Here is a 17,103-nt window from a genome sequence, read left to right as displayed (position 1 = left end):
AGCTGAGCATGAATTGGAATAATTAATTTACCGGACTGATGGTACCTGCATCTGTTAGTCAGTTTCAGTGGCGGGAGAGAGCAGAGAAGGGTCCACCTCTCACGTTCCCTGCTCTCTCCTTTCCTCCGTTGAGACTGACCAAAAAGAGGGGGTAAACCGTGAGACTGACCAGAGAGAGGGGACACTGTTTTCCACCTGATGGCCAAACTCCAGTAGCACCACATTATTTCTACCTCATGTACAAATTCATGTTCTTCATATGACCAGAGAACGTGAAACATTCCTTGATAGGCCTGCATTTTTATCACTGGCAGCTATCGATACACGACTACTTCATGCATTGCAGCTGCAGTGCTGGTTGTAGCGCGAGTGGAAGTAGGGAGAAGTGTGTTTTACGTTTTGTAAAAGTGTTGATTAAAAACAAATGTTGACAGTGCTGAATTAAAAACTTAAACATGAACTCACTCATGAAAACAGCAGCTCTTTGCAGTACTCTATGACAGTTTTCTTTCTGGTCATGGTTTTAAAAGTTTTGAAATCTCACCTAGGCTAGTATCACACTTTGCTGTGGGGTCATGGAACCTGTAGGCATGGTGATTTGAGCTATCTGATTGGCCAATGCAGTAGGCACACTTGATTTAGCTCTCCTGGTCCACCAGGTAGTCAAAGTTTGTCCCTTCAGACAAATTAAATGGCTCTAAATGGGAACAATTTGCCTACCCAGTGCACAGTGCTTCTGAATCGGAAGTGCACCTACCGCCAACAGACCAAGACAAATTGAAAAACAAATAGGAGCACAAGGCTTTATCGTTGACTTTCTGCAGAAATGTTTGGTGATCGACTAGGAATGCCTTGAAGATCCACCATTCGATTGCGATCGACTGGTTGGTGACCACTGGATTAGATTGAACCTGTTGGCTTCAGCGAGTTCATGACATCATCATTAGCCGCGAACTGCCTCGACCCACCACCTTTCTGTTCAAGTAACTGCGTCACCTACAGTATGCAGCCAGCATGTCTCCCTGATCCTAGACCAGATAGGCTGGTTAGAATGCAGTTAGTAGAATTACCTCAAATGGAGATAAGAACTAAACCCAGATCAGAAGTTCGAATAACTGGTCAGCTCTATTAGCAATTAAGTGCCCCTTTACAAGGACATACACAACCGTTCAAAAGTTTGGGGTCACTTAGAAATGTCCTTGTTTTTGAAAGAAAAGCAATTTTTTTTGTCCATTAAAATAACATCAAATTGATCAGAAATACAGTGTCGACATTGTTAAAATGACTATTGTTTCTGGAAACGGCAGATTTTTTTTAATGGCATATCTACATAGGCAACCAGCAACCATCACTCCTGTGTTCCAATGGCACGTTGTGTTAGCTAATCCAAGTTTATAATTTTAAAAGGCTAATTGATCATTAGAAAACCCTTTTGCAATTATGTTAGCACAGCTGAAACTGTTGTACTGATTAAGGAAGCAATAAATGTAACGGTTGTCGTCGGATTTAGACCAAAATGCAGCAGGGAAATGTGCACTCATCTTTATTATAAACGGACAAGAAGGAGAACCAAAACAAACACAAAGAAAACACAATGACTAATCACAGGCTGGTAAGGCACAAAGCTATACACAGCATAATCTCCCACAAAGTACTTCAACAAACACATACCTATATATAGGACTCTCAATCAGAGGCAACTAGAAAACACCTGCCTCCAATTGAGAGTCCAACCCCAATTAACAAAACATAGAAATACAAAAGACTAGACAGAACATAGAAATACACTATCATAGAACAGTGCCTAAAACCCCCCGGAATACATAAATCAAATACCCTACTAAACAAACCACCACCCCGAACCACATAAAACAAATACCCTCTGCCACGTCCTGACCAAACTACAATAACAAATAACCCCTATTACTGGTCAGGACGTGACAATAAAACTGTCCTTCTTTAGACTAGTTGAGTATCTGGAGCATCAGCATTTGTGGGTTTGATTACAGGTTCAAAATGGCCAGAAACAAATAACTTTCTTCTGAAACGAGTCAGTCTATTCTTGTTCTGAGAAATGAAGGCTATTCCATGTGAGAAATTGCCAAGAAACTGAAGATCTCATACAACACGGTGTACCACTCCCATCACAGAACAGCACAAACTGGCTCTAACCAGAATAGAAAGATGAGTGGGAGGCCCCGGTGCAAGAGGACAAGTACATTAGAGTGTCTAGTTTGAGAAACAGACGCTTCGCAAGTCCTCAACTGGCAGCTTCATTAAATAGTACCCGCAAAACACCAGTCTAAACGTCAACTTTGAAGAGGCGACTCCGGGATGCTGGCCCACTTACTGGTCTGAGGCCAAACCACACAACATTGGACACTTTATGGAACACAAAGCCTTCACTATCTCATCCTGGAATATCCAAGGCCTGAGGTCATCTGCCTTTGGCCTAAAGAGCAGGAACCTAGATTTCACTAAAGAAATCAGAAATACAGACATTGTCATCCAACACCAAACATGGTATAGAGGAGATGGACCAACTGGTTGCCTTTTAGGTTAGAGAGCTGGTAGTCCCATCCACCAAACTACCAGGAGTAAAACAGGGAAGGGACTCAGGGGCTATGCTAATTTGGTATAGAGCAGACCTAACTCAATATACCAAATTAGCATACTCCCTGAGTCCCTTCCCTGTGTCACGTCCTGACCATGGTAAGCTGTTATTTTCAATGGTAGAGTAGGTCAGGGCGTGACAGGGTGGGTTTCTAGTTGAGTTTTTCTATGTTGTTATGTTCTAGGTTTGTATTTCTATGTTGGGTTCTAGTTTTTGTATTTCTATGTTGGGCTTTGTTTGCGATGATCTCCAATTAGAGGCAGCTGGTCATCGTTGTCTCTAATTGGAGGTCATATTTAAGTTGGTGTTTGTCCCACCTGGGCTTGTGGGAGATTAATTTTGAGTAGGGTATGTTTCACCTCTGCGTCATGGTTTGTTGTTTTTGTCATAAAATGTATTTATGTATTGCATAGTTTCACAGTATAAATAAAATGTGGAACGACACACACGCTGCACTTTGGTCCACTCCTCTCTACGACAACCGTGACACCCTGTTTTACTCCTGGTAGTTTGTTGAATGGGACTACCAGCTCTCTAACCTTAAAGGCAACCATTTTACATTTGGCTAGAAATTCAAAAGGAAATTTTCGCAACAGAGAAAGATGTCCTCCTGTGTGCTAACTATATCACCCCCCCCCCCCCATGCTAGAATCCCCATACTTTAATGAACACAGCTTCTCCATCCTAGAGGGGGAGATCTATCATTTCCAGGCCCAGACTCATGTACTACTCTGTGGCGACATAAATGCCAGCACTGGACAATAACCTGACACCCTCAGCACACACTGGGACAAACACCTACCTAGAGGTGACAGCATACCCTCCCCCATATATCCTCATAGACACGACTACGACAACATAACCAACAAAAACAGGTCGCAAGCTCTATCGCATTCTGGGTATGTACATAGTTATCATGACGTACCCTGGGGGTAGGATCATAGTCCCCTCTCCCTCTCTCTCTTTCTCTCCACAGGTCGTAAATTCCTGGAAGGGACCCTCTCCCCTTTGGACATGCAGTATTGAGGGAGAGAGAGGAAAAAGGACTAGACTTGGCCAAAATCCTAAATCCCCAAAATGGATATATTTAATATAATTATATTATTATTATATATATTATTAATATATAATATTAAACAATATTTCTACTTTTGAAAATGTGGGAATGGTCCGTGGACACTTAAGGGACAGTTATGATGAGTGTGTTTCATTTGGTGATCTCATGAAGGACAGGAAACACACATAACGGTATCTCTTAAAGTGTACATTTCTCAGCTGTCAGGTTTACATCTAAAAATTGTGAAACATATGTGATTAAACATGAAACTATTTGTGAAAAGATGTAATGTGATGTTAACCTTCTAAATGAGAGCATGGATTTTCATAGAAAGATTAACTAGTCAGTGGCCACACCCACGTTTAGCATAGACATTACGTCAGCGTCATGGAACCGCCATTTTCTCTGAAATTAATAAAATGAAATGTACATTTCATACCAAAGAGACCCATGGTAAGCCGGACGTCTGGAATGGTTCAGAAGACTAGGAAACATGTAGCTTAGCCCACTAGGGACTTTCCTATCATTGTTAGTAACCAATATCTATTGTTTGTTTGTTATGTTATTCTTTGTGATTATTTAGTTAGTTAGTCAATAAATAATGAAGCCAATTTGTATATTGCTGATTCATTATGGAAACTAGGGTTCGTGCAGAGAACCAAGAATTTTACGACGTTCAGATGAGACCGATAGAAGGGAAAGAATAATTAATTACTGATGACTGAAATGTAAGTGATCTTTAGATCTCTAAGAGTTAATTCGGAAGACGGAACTCCTTAAAAAAACTTCTCTGTGGTGCCCCAGGTTATTAATGAGTTAATTGTTGCATGATTTAATTCAATCACATAATCAATTAAACGTTAGGTAATTGATTTGATAAAATAGCATGTCACATTAAGGATACTAAAGACACGACATAGTCAGTGGTAGGCTTCGAGGGGACTCCTATGGTAGGTACACCTATAGCTCACCTCTTAGCAGTTTTACTGTAGACTAATTTATCACTGACCTCAACTCAGAAATTCTCAGAGCATTCACAGTCAGCCCACTGACACCCCTATCAGATCACAGCAAAATCACAGTCTACTTGAACAGAGCAGTACTTCATCATGAGGCATCAAAGCCAAATGAACAAATTCTATAGATGGAAGGAAAGTATTATAGAAACCTACCAAAAAACAATTAGGCAACAACAAATGCAATCCCTGTTAGACAACTTCCTGGACAAAACGTTCCCCTGTGATAGTGAAGGTGTAAACTATTCAGTAGAAAACCTGAACAGTATTTTTGACCTCTCAGCTTCATTCTAAAATCTATAAATGTCAAGCAGACAACCATAAGGAAATTAACAACAATGACAAATGGTTTGATGAAGAAAAACCTAAGAAAGAAATTGAGAAACCTATCAAACCAAAAACATAGAGACCAAGAAAACCTGAGTCTTCACTATGGTGAGTCACTAAAACAATACAGAAATACACTATGAAAAAAGATGGAACAGCGTGTGATAAATCAGACTAACCACTTCTGGGAAAATTGGAAAACACTAAACAAACAACAACACAGAGTTATCTATCCTAACGGAGATGTATGGGTAAACCACTTCTCCAATATTTTTGGCCCTATAACAAAGAACAGCAAAAACATACATGATCAAACACAAATCTTAGAATCAACTATTAAAGACTACCAGAATCCACTGGATTCTCCAATTACATTGAATGAATTACAGGACAAAATACAAACCCTCCAACCCAAAAAGGCCTGTGGTGCTGATGATATCCTAAATGAAATGATAAAATATACAGACCACAAATTCCAATTGGCTATACTCTTTGACATCATCCTCAGCTCTGGGAACTTCCCCAGTATTTGGAACCAAGGACTGATCACCCCAATCCACAAAAGTGGAGACAAATTTGACCCCAATAACTACTGTGGGATATGTGTCAACAGCAACCTTGGGAAAATGCTCTGCATTAACAGTAGACTCATACATTTCCTCAGTGAAAACAATGTACTGAGCAAATGTCAAATTGGCTTTTTTCCAAATTATGGTACGACAGACCATGTATTCACCTTGCGCACCCTAATTGACTAACAAACAAACCAAAACAGAGGCATAGTCCTCTCATGCTTTGTTGATTTCAAAAAGTATTTTGACTCAATTCGGCATGATGGTCTGCTATACACATTAATGGAAAGCGGTGTTGGGGTAAAACATACGACATTATAAAATCCATGTACACAAACAACAAGTGTGCGGTTCAAATTGGCAAAAAACGTGGGGCCGTGGGGTGAGACAGGGATGCAGCTTAAGCCCCACCCTCTTCAACATAAATATCAACGAATTGGCGAGGACACTAGAACAGTCTACAGCACCCGGCCTCACCCTACTAGACATCAAATGTCTACTGCTGATGATCAGATGCCTCTGTACCCAACCAAGGAGGGCCTACATAAGCACCTACATCTTCTGCACAGATTCTGTCAGACCTGGGTCCTGCCAGTAAATCTCAGTAAGACAAAAATGATGGTCTTCCAAAAAAGGTCAATTTGCCAGGTCCACAAATACAAATTCCATCTAGACACAGTTGCCCTACAGAAAAATAAAATAAAATACACACCTCAGCCTAAATATCAGTGTCACAGGTAACTTCCACAAAGCTGTGAACGATCTGAGAAACAAGTCAAGAAGGGCCTTCCACGCCATCAAAAGGAACATCAAATTCGACATACCAATTACGATCCGTTAAAAAAAGACTTCAGTTATAGAACAGCAGCAGAATTAGACCCAACCAAATCATGAGAACTAAAAGATAATGTTCTTGAAACATTGGAAAGAATTAACAAAAAAACAGAGCAAATTAAAATGCTTTTTGACCCTAAACAGAGAGTACACAGTGGCAGAATACTGTGACTTACCAAAACTTAAGGAAAGCTTTGAGTATGTACAGACTTAGTTAGCATAGCCTTGCTAGAGAGGCCTCCATAGGCAGACCTGGCTCTCAAGAGATGACAGTGCACACTCCCCACGAAATGAGGTGGAAATTGAGCTGCACTTCCTAACCTCCTGCCAAATGTAAATATTAGAGACACATATGTGACTCGTTTCAGGAGTCTAGGCGTATATCGCACGTCACTACTTCACAGGAGCGCCATTTGAACGTAAACATCAAAATGTGTTCTTGGTAGAAATGCCTTTTGGAACATGTGAACTTTCTTGTGCCTTAATATCAAACTTGTACAGTTGAATTCGGAAGCTTACATACACTTAGATTGGAGTCATTATTAAAACTTGTTTTTCAACCACTCCACAAATGTCTTGTTAACAAACTATAGTTTTGGCAAGTCGGTTTGGCCATGACAATTCCAGTGGGTCAGAAGTTTACATACACCGTGTTGTTGTTGACTGTGCCTTAAAAAAGCTTGGAAAATTCCAGAAAATTATGTCATGGCTTTAGAAGCTTCTGATAGGCTAATTGACCTACTTTGAGTCAATTAGAGGTGTACCTGTGGATGTATTTCAAGGCCTAACTTCAATCTCAGTGCCTCTATCCTTGACATCATGGGAAAATCAAAAGAAATCAGCCAAGACCTCAGAAAAAAGTTGTAGACCTCCACAAGTCTGTTTCATCATTGGGAGCAATTTCCAAGGATGATCCAATTTATAATTTTAAAAGGCTAACTGATCATTAGGAAAACCCTTTTGCAATTATGTTAGCACAGCTGAAAACTGTTGTGCTGATTAAAGAGGCAATACAACTGGCTTTCTTTAGACTAGTTGAGTATCTGGAGCATCAGCATTTGTGGGTTCGATTACAGGCTCAAAATGGCCAGAAAAAAAGTACTTTCTTCTGAAACTCGTCAGTCTATTCTTGTTCTGAGAAATGAAGGCTATTCCATGCGAGAAATTGCCAAGAAACTGAAGATCTCGTACAGCGTTGTGTACTACTCCCATCACAGAACAGCGCAAACTGGCTCTAACCTGAATAGAAAGGAGTGGGAGGCCCTCAACTGGCAGCTTCATTAAATAGTACCCGCAAAACACAAGTCTCAATGTCAACAATGAAGAGGCGCCTCCGGGATGCTGGCCTTCTAGGCAGAGTTCCTCTGTCCAGTGTCTGCAGTCTTTTGCCCATCTTAATCTTTTCTTTTTATTGGCCAGTCTGAGATATGGCTTTTTCTTTGCATCTCTGCCTAGAAGGCCAGCATCCCAGAGCATCCAGGCCAGGGGGAGCACGGGCGGGTAGCAGGGAACCAGGAACTGAGGCGGAGCAGACGGGAGTGCGCTGCTCCACGTCGGCAGCCAATCAGTAAGGAAATCTTGGCCTGTTCGCTAGCAAAAGAGTAGGGCTGTTGATCGAATACTAGTGAACATTGTACCAAAAAGGCTCTGCAAGTTCCGAGGTTGCCATTGTAACGCTCGGCAGCCGGAACAAACGGCTTATGGGGCAGAGGAGAAGGACTAGGGGCTGGTTGTGAGTTCTGGGCGAAGTTTCAGTCCTGCAGGTCAGAAAGGCTCTGTGAAAACTCCTTGACGTGCTACAGAAGGGATTTCAGGGCTTGGTCATGTTGCTCGAGCAGGGCGCCTTGGCCGGCGAGGGTTGGGTGGAGAGGATCTAAGTCTGCTTGGGCCAGATCGTACTGTTACGTGGAGCAGGTGAACCCAAGTTCAGACTCAGACGAGGAGACAGGGATAAGGTAACCAAGGTATTTATTGAAAAGTGGGGTGTGGGGTGGGGTGCAGGCCAGGGGGAGCTCGGGCGGGTAGCAGCGAACCAGGAACTGAGGTTGCGGTTGTGGCCGGGGCAAAGGGAGTAGGGGCAGTGCTAGAGTCAGAGCACATCCCCACCAGCTTGGGCATGGGTCCAGGGCTGACAAGACGAGGGACTGGAGACAGAGACCAGAGTCAGAGCAGACGGAATGAGCAGAGGCTACGATCTGGCAGCGTGGAAGTGGCAGGGCTGAGTATTTGTAGAGGTATTGATTATGGAACAGGTTGCAGCTGGTGGGGATCTGCTCTGACTCTAACACACCTGTCTCCACTCTCATAATCAGATACACCCACACAGAGAGAGAGAGGGAGAAAGCACTTGGGGAGTGGCGGCAGGTTAGGGAGACACATGATGAGAAGTAGAGGGCGTGGCAGGGGCAGATGTAACAACCATTTTCTAGCTCTGAGTCTCTACTTTTATCCAATGTAAAATACACAATTTCAAATGTTGCTACATAAGACCGAATTGAGTCAGTCGGTCACATATTTCCCTCAGATTACAGAGACCCACAAAGAATTTGAAAAAGCGTATCAAATTTTGATCTATTGGGTGAAATACGACAGTGTGCCATCACAGCAGCAATCTTTTTAAACTTGTTGCCACAAGAAAAGGGCAACCAGTGAAGAACAAAACACCACTGTAAATACTTTGTAAATAATTGTTTATTCATTTTCCCTTTTGTACATGAACTATTTGCACATCGTTACAACACTGTATATAGACATAATATGACATTTGAAATGTGTAAAAAATATATATTGTTTATTTCACTTTTGTTTATTACCTATTTCACTTGCTTTTGGCAATGTAAACTTACTTTTCCCATGCCAATAACGCCATTTGAATTGAATTGAATAACAGAAATAATAGATTCAATTTAACATCCGGAGTTTCACAGTAGATGACGGGAAGGTCTCTGGTCTCTCTTGCTCTAGAGGGGAAACATATATTTTTTTCATTAAGCATGGACACAGCATTTTGGTATTTATTTTTGTTTGTGAATGAGGCTCAGTATCTGGGAAGCAGCAGTTACGTCTCTGCACACACCACACACAATTACACACACACAAAAGCACACAGTTTACGTCTCAGAACAGCAGTCATCCCAGGGTCTGGTATGACATCAAATGAAATATAAATATAAGAGGAGCTTCTCATCAACATCTCGCTCTCTCTCTCTCACATAATGGAAGCTGTCTCACACATAATGGAAGCTTTCTCTCAATTCAATTCAAGGGCTTTATTGGCATGGGAAACATATGTTGACATTGTCAAAGCAAGTGAAATTGATAACAAACAAAAGTGAAATAAACAGTAAAAATTAACAGTGAACATTACACATACAGAAGTTCAAAAGAATAAAGACATTTCAAATGTCATATTATGTCTTTATACAGTGTTGGAACGGTGTGCAAATAGTTAAAGTACAAAAGGGAAAATAAATCAACATAAATATGGGTTGTATTTACAATGGTGTTTGTTCTTCACTGGTTACCTTCACAAATCATCTTGCTGCTGTGATGGCACCCTGTGGTATTTCACCCAGTAGTTATGTGAGTTTATCAACATTGGGTTTGATTTTGAATTATTTTTGGATCTGTGTAATCTGAGGGAAATTTCTTTCTCTAATATGGTCATACAGCTCAGTTTCCACCTCATTTTGTGGGCAGTGTGCACATAGCCTGTCTTATCTTGAGAGCCAGGTCTGCCTACAGCAGCCTTTCTCAATAGCAAGACTATGCTCACTGAGTCTGTACATAGTCAAAGCTTTCCTTAAATCTGGGTCGGTTACAGTGGTCAGGTATTCTGCCACTGTGTGTCTGTTTAGGGCCAAATAGCATTCTAGTTTGTTCTGTTTTTCTTTCCAATGTGTCAAGTAATTATATTTTTGTTTTCTCATGATTTGGTTGGGGTATCAAGTGGTGCAGCGGTCTAAGGGACTGCATCGCAGTGCTAGAAGTGTCACTACAGACGCTTCTATCCCGGGTTCGATCCTGAGTCACAACCGGCTGTCATCGGGAGTCCCATAGGGCTGTGCACAGTTGGCCCAGCCTTGTCCATGTTAGGGTGGGTTTGGCCGGGGTAGGCTGTCATTGTAAATAAGAATGTGTTCTTAACTGACTTGCCTAGTTAAATAAATGTTAAATATAAAATAAATTACTAAATACAAATTGTGTTGCTTTCCTTTGGCTCTGTGGGGTCTGTTTGTGTTGGTAAACAGAGCCCAATGACCAGCTTGCTTAGGGGACTCTTCTCCAGGTTCATCTCTCTGTAGGTGATGGATTTGTTATGGAAGGTTTTGGAATCACTTCCTTTTTGGTGGTTGTAGAATTTAACAGCCCTTTTCTGGATTTTGGTAATTAGCGGGTATCGGCCTAATTCTGCTCTGCATACACTATTTGGTGTTCTACGTTCTACACTGCAGAGTCTCAATTTGGTGTTTGTCCCATTTTGTGAATTCTTGGTTGGTGAGCAGACTGCAGACCTCACAACCATAAAGGGCAATGGGTTCTATAACTGATTCAAGTATTTTAGTCAGATCCTAATTTGTATGTCAAATTTTATGTTCCTTTTGATGGCATAGAATGCCCTTCTTGCCTTGTCTCTCAGATCGTTCACAGCTTTGTGGAAGTTAACTGTGGCGCTGATGTTTAGGCCGAGGTATGTATAGTTTTTTGTGTGCTCTCGGGCAATGGTGTCTAGATGTAATTTGAATTTGTGGTCCTGGCAACTGGACCTTTTTTGGAATAGAGTTATTTTTTGCCCTACTGAGATTTACTGCCAAGCCACAGGTCTGACAGAATCTGTGCAGAATATCTAGGTGCTGCTATAGGCCCTCCTTTGATGGGGACAGAAGCACCAGATCATCGGCAAACAGTAGATATTTGACTTCAGATTCTAGTAGGGTGAGGCCGGGTGCTGCAGACTTTTCTAGTGCCCTTGCCAATTCATTGATATAGATGTTGAAGAGGGTGGGGCTTAAGCTGCATCCCTGTCTCACCCCAGGAGCCCTGTGGAAATAAATACAGATGAAGTCGGAAGTTTACATACACTTAGGTTGGAGTCATTAAAACTTGTTTTTCAACCACTCCACTAACTATAGCTTTGGCAAGTCGGTTAGGACATCTACTTTGTGCATGACACAAGTCATTTTTACAACAATTGTTTACAGACAGATTATTTCACTTATAATTCACTGTATCACAATTCCAGTGTGTCAGAAGTTTACATACACTAAGTTGACTGTTCCTTTAAACAGCTTGGAAAATTCCAGAAAATTATGTCATGGCTTTAGAAGCTTCTGATAGGCTAATTTACATGATTTGGGTCAATTGGAGGTGTACCTGGGTATGTATTACAAGGCCTACCTTCAAACTCACTGCCTCTTTCCTTGACATCATGGGGAAATCAAAAGAGATCTGCCAATACCTCAGAAAAAATAGTAGACCTCCACAAGTCTGGTCCATCCTTGGGAGCAAGTTCCAACCGCATGAAGGTAACACGTTCAACTGTACAAACAATATTATGCAAGTGTGAACACCATGGGACCATGCAGCCGTCATGCTGCTCAGGAAGGAGTGTCGTTCTGTCTCCTAGAGATGAACGTACTTTTGTGCGAAAAGTGCAAATCAATCCCAGAACAACAGCAAAGGACCTTGTGAAGATGCTGGAGGAAACAGGTACAAAAGTATCTATATCCACAGTAAAACAAGTCCTATATCGACATATCCTGAAAGGCCGCTCAGCAAGGAAGAAGCCACTGCTCCAAATCCGCCATAAAGAAGCCAATTGCACATGGGACAAAGATCATACTTTTTGGAGAAATGTCCTCTGGTCTGATGAAACAAAAGTAGAACTTTTTGGACATAATGACTATTGTTATGTTTGGAGGAAAAAGGGGGAGATTTGCAAGCTGAAGAACACCATCCCAACCGTGAAGTACGAGGGTGGCAGCATCATATTGTGGGGGTGCTTTCCTGCAGGAGGGACTGGTGCACTTCACAAAATAGATGGCATCATGAGGGTGGATAATTATGTGGATATATTGAAGCAACATCTCAAGACATCAGTCAGGATGTTAAAGCTTGGTCGCAAATGGGTCTCCCAAATCGACAATGACCCCAAGCATACTTCCAAAGTTGTGGCAAAATGGCTTAAGGACAACAAAGTCAAGGTATTGGAGTGGCCATCACAAAGCCCTGACCTCAATCCCATAGAAAATTTGTGGGCTGAACTTAAAAAGTGTGTGCGAGCAAGGATGCCTAGCAATGCTACCAACAACTATCAACAAAGCATGAGAAGACTTTGCCTATTGTTTGTTTCTTTTTCAATTATGGTGTGCATGGTGAATATGTGGTCTGTCAAATGGTAATTAGGTAAAAAGCTAATTAAACATTTGCTCTATACATTGTTTTCACTGAGGAAATGTACGAGTCTGCTGTTAATGATAATGCAGAGAATTATCCAAAGGTTGCTGTTGACGCATATCCACGGTAGTTATTGGGGTCAAATTTGTCTCCACCTTTGTGGATTGGGGTGATCAGTCCTTGGTTCCAAGTCTTGGGGAAGATGCCAGAGCCAATGATGATGTCAAAGAGTTTAAGTGTAGCCAATTTGAATTTGTTGTCTGTATATTTTATAATTTCATTTAGGGACCATCAACACCAAGAGCCTTTTTGGGTTGGAGGGTTTGTATTTTGTCCTGTAGTTCATTCAATGTAATTGGAGAATCCAGTGGGTTCTGGTATGCTTAAATAGATGATTCTAAGAATGGTATTTGATATTATATAGGTTTTCGCTGTTTTTTCTTTGTTATAGGGCCAAAAAGATTGGAGAAGTGGTTTACCCATACATCTCCATTTTGTATAGATAACTCTTCCTGTTGTAGTTTGTTTAGTATTTTACAATTTTCCCAGAAGTGGTTAGAGTCTATGGATTCTTCAATTACATGCAGCTGATTGCTGACGTGCTGTTCCTTTTTTTTCCCATAGTGTATTTCTGTATTGTTTTAGTGATTCATAATAGTTCAGGTTTTCTGGGTCTCTATGTTTCTAATTGGATAGGTTTCTCAATTTCTTTCTTAGTTTTTTTTTTTTCTTCATCAAACCATTTGTCGTTGTTGTTAATTTTCTTATGTTTTCTGATTGAATTTCTTTGATTCGATAGGGAACATGAGACGTCAAATGTGACCGACCGGCTCGATTGAGTCTTATGTAGCAACATTTTTAATTGTGTTTTTTACATTGCGTAAAAGTAGAGACTAAGCGCTAGAAAATTGTATATCATACACTACATTTGAGGAACAATGGCAGAGTAATTCTGCTTTGAAAGTTGATAAACGTGTAACCTCTAAACAACCAAAGATGTCAAGACTAAAGGCTGGTTTATACTATGGGTTTGTTTGTAAATTTAATCTGGAGTGCCAGAGTGCGCTCTGGATATTCGTAAACGCAGAACGTTGTCAGATTGTCCGCTCGTAAATTCAGAGCGTTTCTCTCTCAGAGCGTTCAGAACGCACACTGGACGCTCTGGCCGAGGAGTTGGGTTGATCCTAGTGTTCTGACCTAACAACAGCAGTCAAGCACCTAAGCTAACTGGCTAACATTGGCTAGCTTGCTAGCTACTTCCAGACACAAATGAGAAAACAGCTCACTCTGACCATTTTAATCGCCCTAACAGAGCTGGTTAGGAAGTTTTTATGTTATTGAGAGCATTGGTGACTGAAACTGTTCTGCTGGCAACAATTTAATTCATTTTTTTTGTCAACGTTTACTAACACCGGCCATATTCAAGGGTGTTGAGCGTTCGTAAATTTGTCAGTTATTCTGCGCTCTGGCATACTCAGACACGAGAGTGCTCTGAAATCGGAGTAGATAGCCAGAGCGAAATTACCAGCTACTGCTATTGACAGTTGTAGCAGTGACAACATTCTATTGAAATGGTTACTTGAAAAGTGGATTATTTTGTTTAGACATGTAGCTAGCTAGCTAAACAATTAACCAAAATCCCAACTCATAACGTTACTACCCCGCATGAATCTGCATGTAGCTAACCAACCAGGTAAAATGTTAGCTAGCTATCACAAGGCTTTAACTAACAATGAAAATGCCTCTGAGATACGAATAATACTACTACACAGATCATACACGTAACGTTAGCTAGCTAGCCAGCCAGCCAGCTAACATTATCGAGCTAGCTAACAATGCACTTTAAATTGAAATTAAAACTACCTTCTGACAAAATTAAAAACGTTTAATATCTGAAAATGTATTTAGCTAGATCATCTTACCCGTATACATGAATGGACTCTTCTCCTTCTCTGTCACTGATGTCATGGTTGCCCTTAGTTTTGAAGATGTAATCCAGAGACAGATGTTTTATACAAAAGCCTTCTGTGTGTTCTCTTTTCGACTTTGTCCGCAAATTTGAAATCAAACGGCAGAATTTTCTCCATCTCCTTAGTTATCATAATCTAATTTCACTGATTTAAAAACTCAGTCCTCCAGAAAGTGGAGAGCAACGCTTATGGAGTTTTAGTATGTAGTTCTACTAAAGCAGCGTTAGAAAGGATTACCTGCACAGACCAGTTCATGTTATAGACAGAAGCGTATGGCTGACCAATCCAAACTCATGGGTAAACCAACCAGGCCCGTAGCTAAACCAACCAGGCTCGTAATTAAACAATTTTATTCATATTTATAGATGGCATACAAGTTTGTTATTAAAGCACATGAAAGTTCACACGTTTCAAAAGGTATTTCTGCTTTAACAAAATGTTATTTTTTAAAGTTTACGTTTGAACATTCTCCTGTGAAGTAGTGACGTGCGACATAAGCCTAGTTTCCTGATCAAGTCCCAAATATACTGTTTAGGTTTGCTACTGCCATGTTTACACCTTCACTATTACAGTGAAATGTTTTGTCCACAAAGTTGTCTAAAAGGGATTTTGTTGTTGCCTAATTGTTTTTGATAGGTTTCAACACTACTTCCTTCAATCCACAGAATTTCTTAATATTATTCAGTTCCTTTAGGCTTTGATGCCTCATGATTTGAATATTGATATGTTCAAGTAGACTGTGATTTTGATGTGGTCTGATAGGGGTGTCAGTGGGCTGACAGTGAACACTCTGAGAGACTCTGGGTTGAGGTCAGTGATAAAGTAGTCTACAGTGCTACTGCCAAGAGATTAGCTATAGGTGTTAAAATACTGTTCCTGAACCACCAACAACTACCTACAGTGTACAATATTACATCCATTCTTTCCCCATGACCTCCCTGTCTCTCTCTCCCTCCATCTCTCTACTGTCTCTCACATCCCTCTGACTGTCTCTCTCCCACCATCTCTCTACTGTCTGTCACATTCTCTCTCTCCTCTGACTATCTCTGCCCCCCTGGTTCAACATAATTTGTTTTCTATTATCTCTCTCTTTCCTCTCCTGCCACCAGTCCCTTCCTTCCATCTCTCCCTCATGTCTCAATATACTGTAACTCTCTCTAGTAAGAATAAGAGATACTCTGAATGATCGGCTATGAATAGCCAACTGACATTTACTCCTGAGAAAGCTGACCTGTTGCACCCTCGACAACCACTGTGATTATTATTATTTGACCATGCTGGTCATCTATGAACGTTTGAACATCTTGGCCATGCTCTGTTATAATCTCCACCTGGCACAGCCAGAAGAGGACTGGCCACCCCTCATAGCCTGGTTCCTCTCTAGGTTTCATCCTAGGTTCTGGCATTTCTAGGGAGTTTTTCCCCCTAGCCACCGTGCTTCTACACCTGCATTGCTTGCTGTTTGGGGGTTTTAGGCTGGGGGTTTCTGTGTAACAGCACTTTGTGACATCAGCTGATATAAGAAGGGCTATATAAATACATTTGATTTGATTTGATTTGATTTCAGAATGGTATCACCCAACACCTATTAGGTGGTAGTCATGGAAACACAACCACTTACCTCAGTCAGCAAACCTTGCTGACCCAGGGCTCCTCAGACATGTTCAGCCTTATCAGGTAGTCCTTATCAGGTAGTCCTTATCAGGTAGTCCTTATCCTTATCTAACATCTGTAGGAGCAGAGGCCTGGTGACATGTTCCTGATGAAACACCAACGAAGTCTGGCGATATAAATGACTAACTGACTGGCTAGATAGGATCCTATATACGTAGTAGAATCTTGCCTCTCATCTCGCAAGGTAATGAAATGTACACAAGTCCAAACGTAACCGTTTGAAATACAGGATGCCGAGTCATACATTGTGAATGAATAGGCAGTCAGACCTGTGCTGGTGCTCGATGAGTTCAATATTAGTGCAGCGTTATCAGTATTCTGTGATGCAGTGAACATGCCTCTTGTTAAACATGAAGAATGGTTTGAAATGTGTTGGATTTATCATAACTTCATAATCATACTGCCACAAGAAGAATGACAAATACTGTTTACGTTTTTTTTTTAAATAGCCAGCATTAGCATTTTGAAATTATGACAGGCTTTACTAGACGTTTATAGCTGATCAAAATCTCATCTGCAGCTGGCCTCAATGTTGTATAGAGTAGAGGTGAGATGAATGTCAATATGAGTGTGTTTAAAACACTCTTTCATGCACACACACACACACACACACACACACACACACACACACACACACACACAC

The 17,103-nt window shown here is 41.0% G+C and overlaps 1 protein-coding gene across 2 annotated transcripts in view; it reads left to right on the top strand.

The window, feature by feature from the left end:
- LOC115170189 (netrin-G1-like) overlaps positions 1-17,103 on the top strand; it is a 182,153-nt gene that overhangs the window by 41,104 nt on the left and 123,946 nt on the right. The gene's annotated exons all lie outside the window — the stretch shown is intronic.

Source organism: Salmo trutta, chromosome 31 (assembly GCF_901001165.1).
Source record: "Salmo trutta chromosome 31, fSalTru1.1, whole genome shotgun sequence".
NCBI classification, from domain to species: domain Eukaryota; kingdom Metazoa; phylum Chordata; class Actinopteri; order Salmoniformes; family Salmonidae; genus Salmo; species Salmo trutta.
Note: the sequence above shows the minus strand (reverse complement) of the source record. Positions and strands in the feature narration are given on the sequence as shown.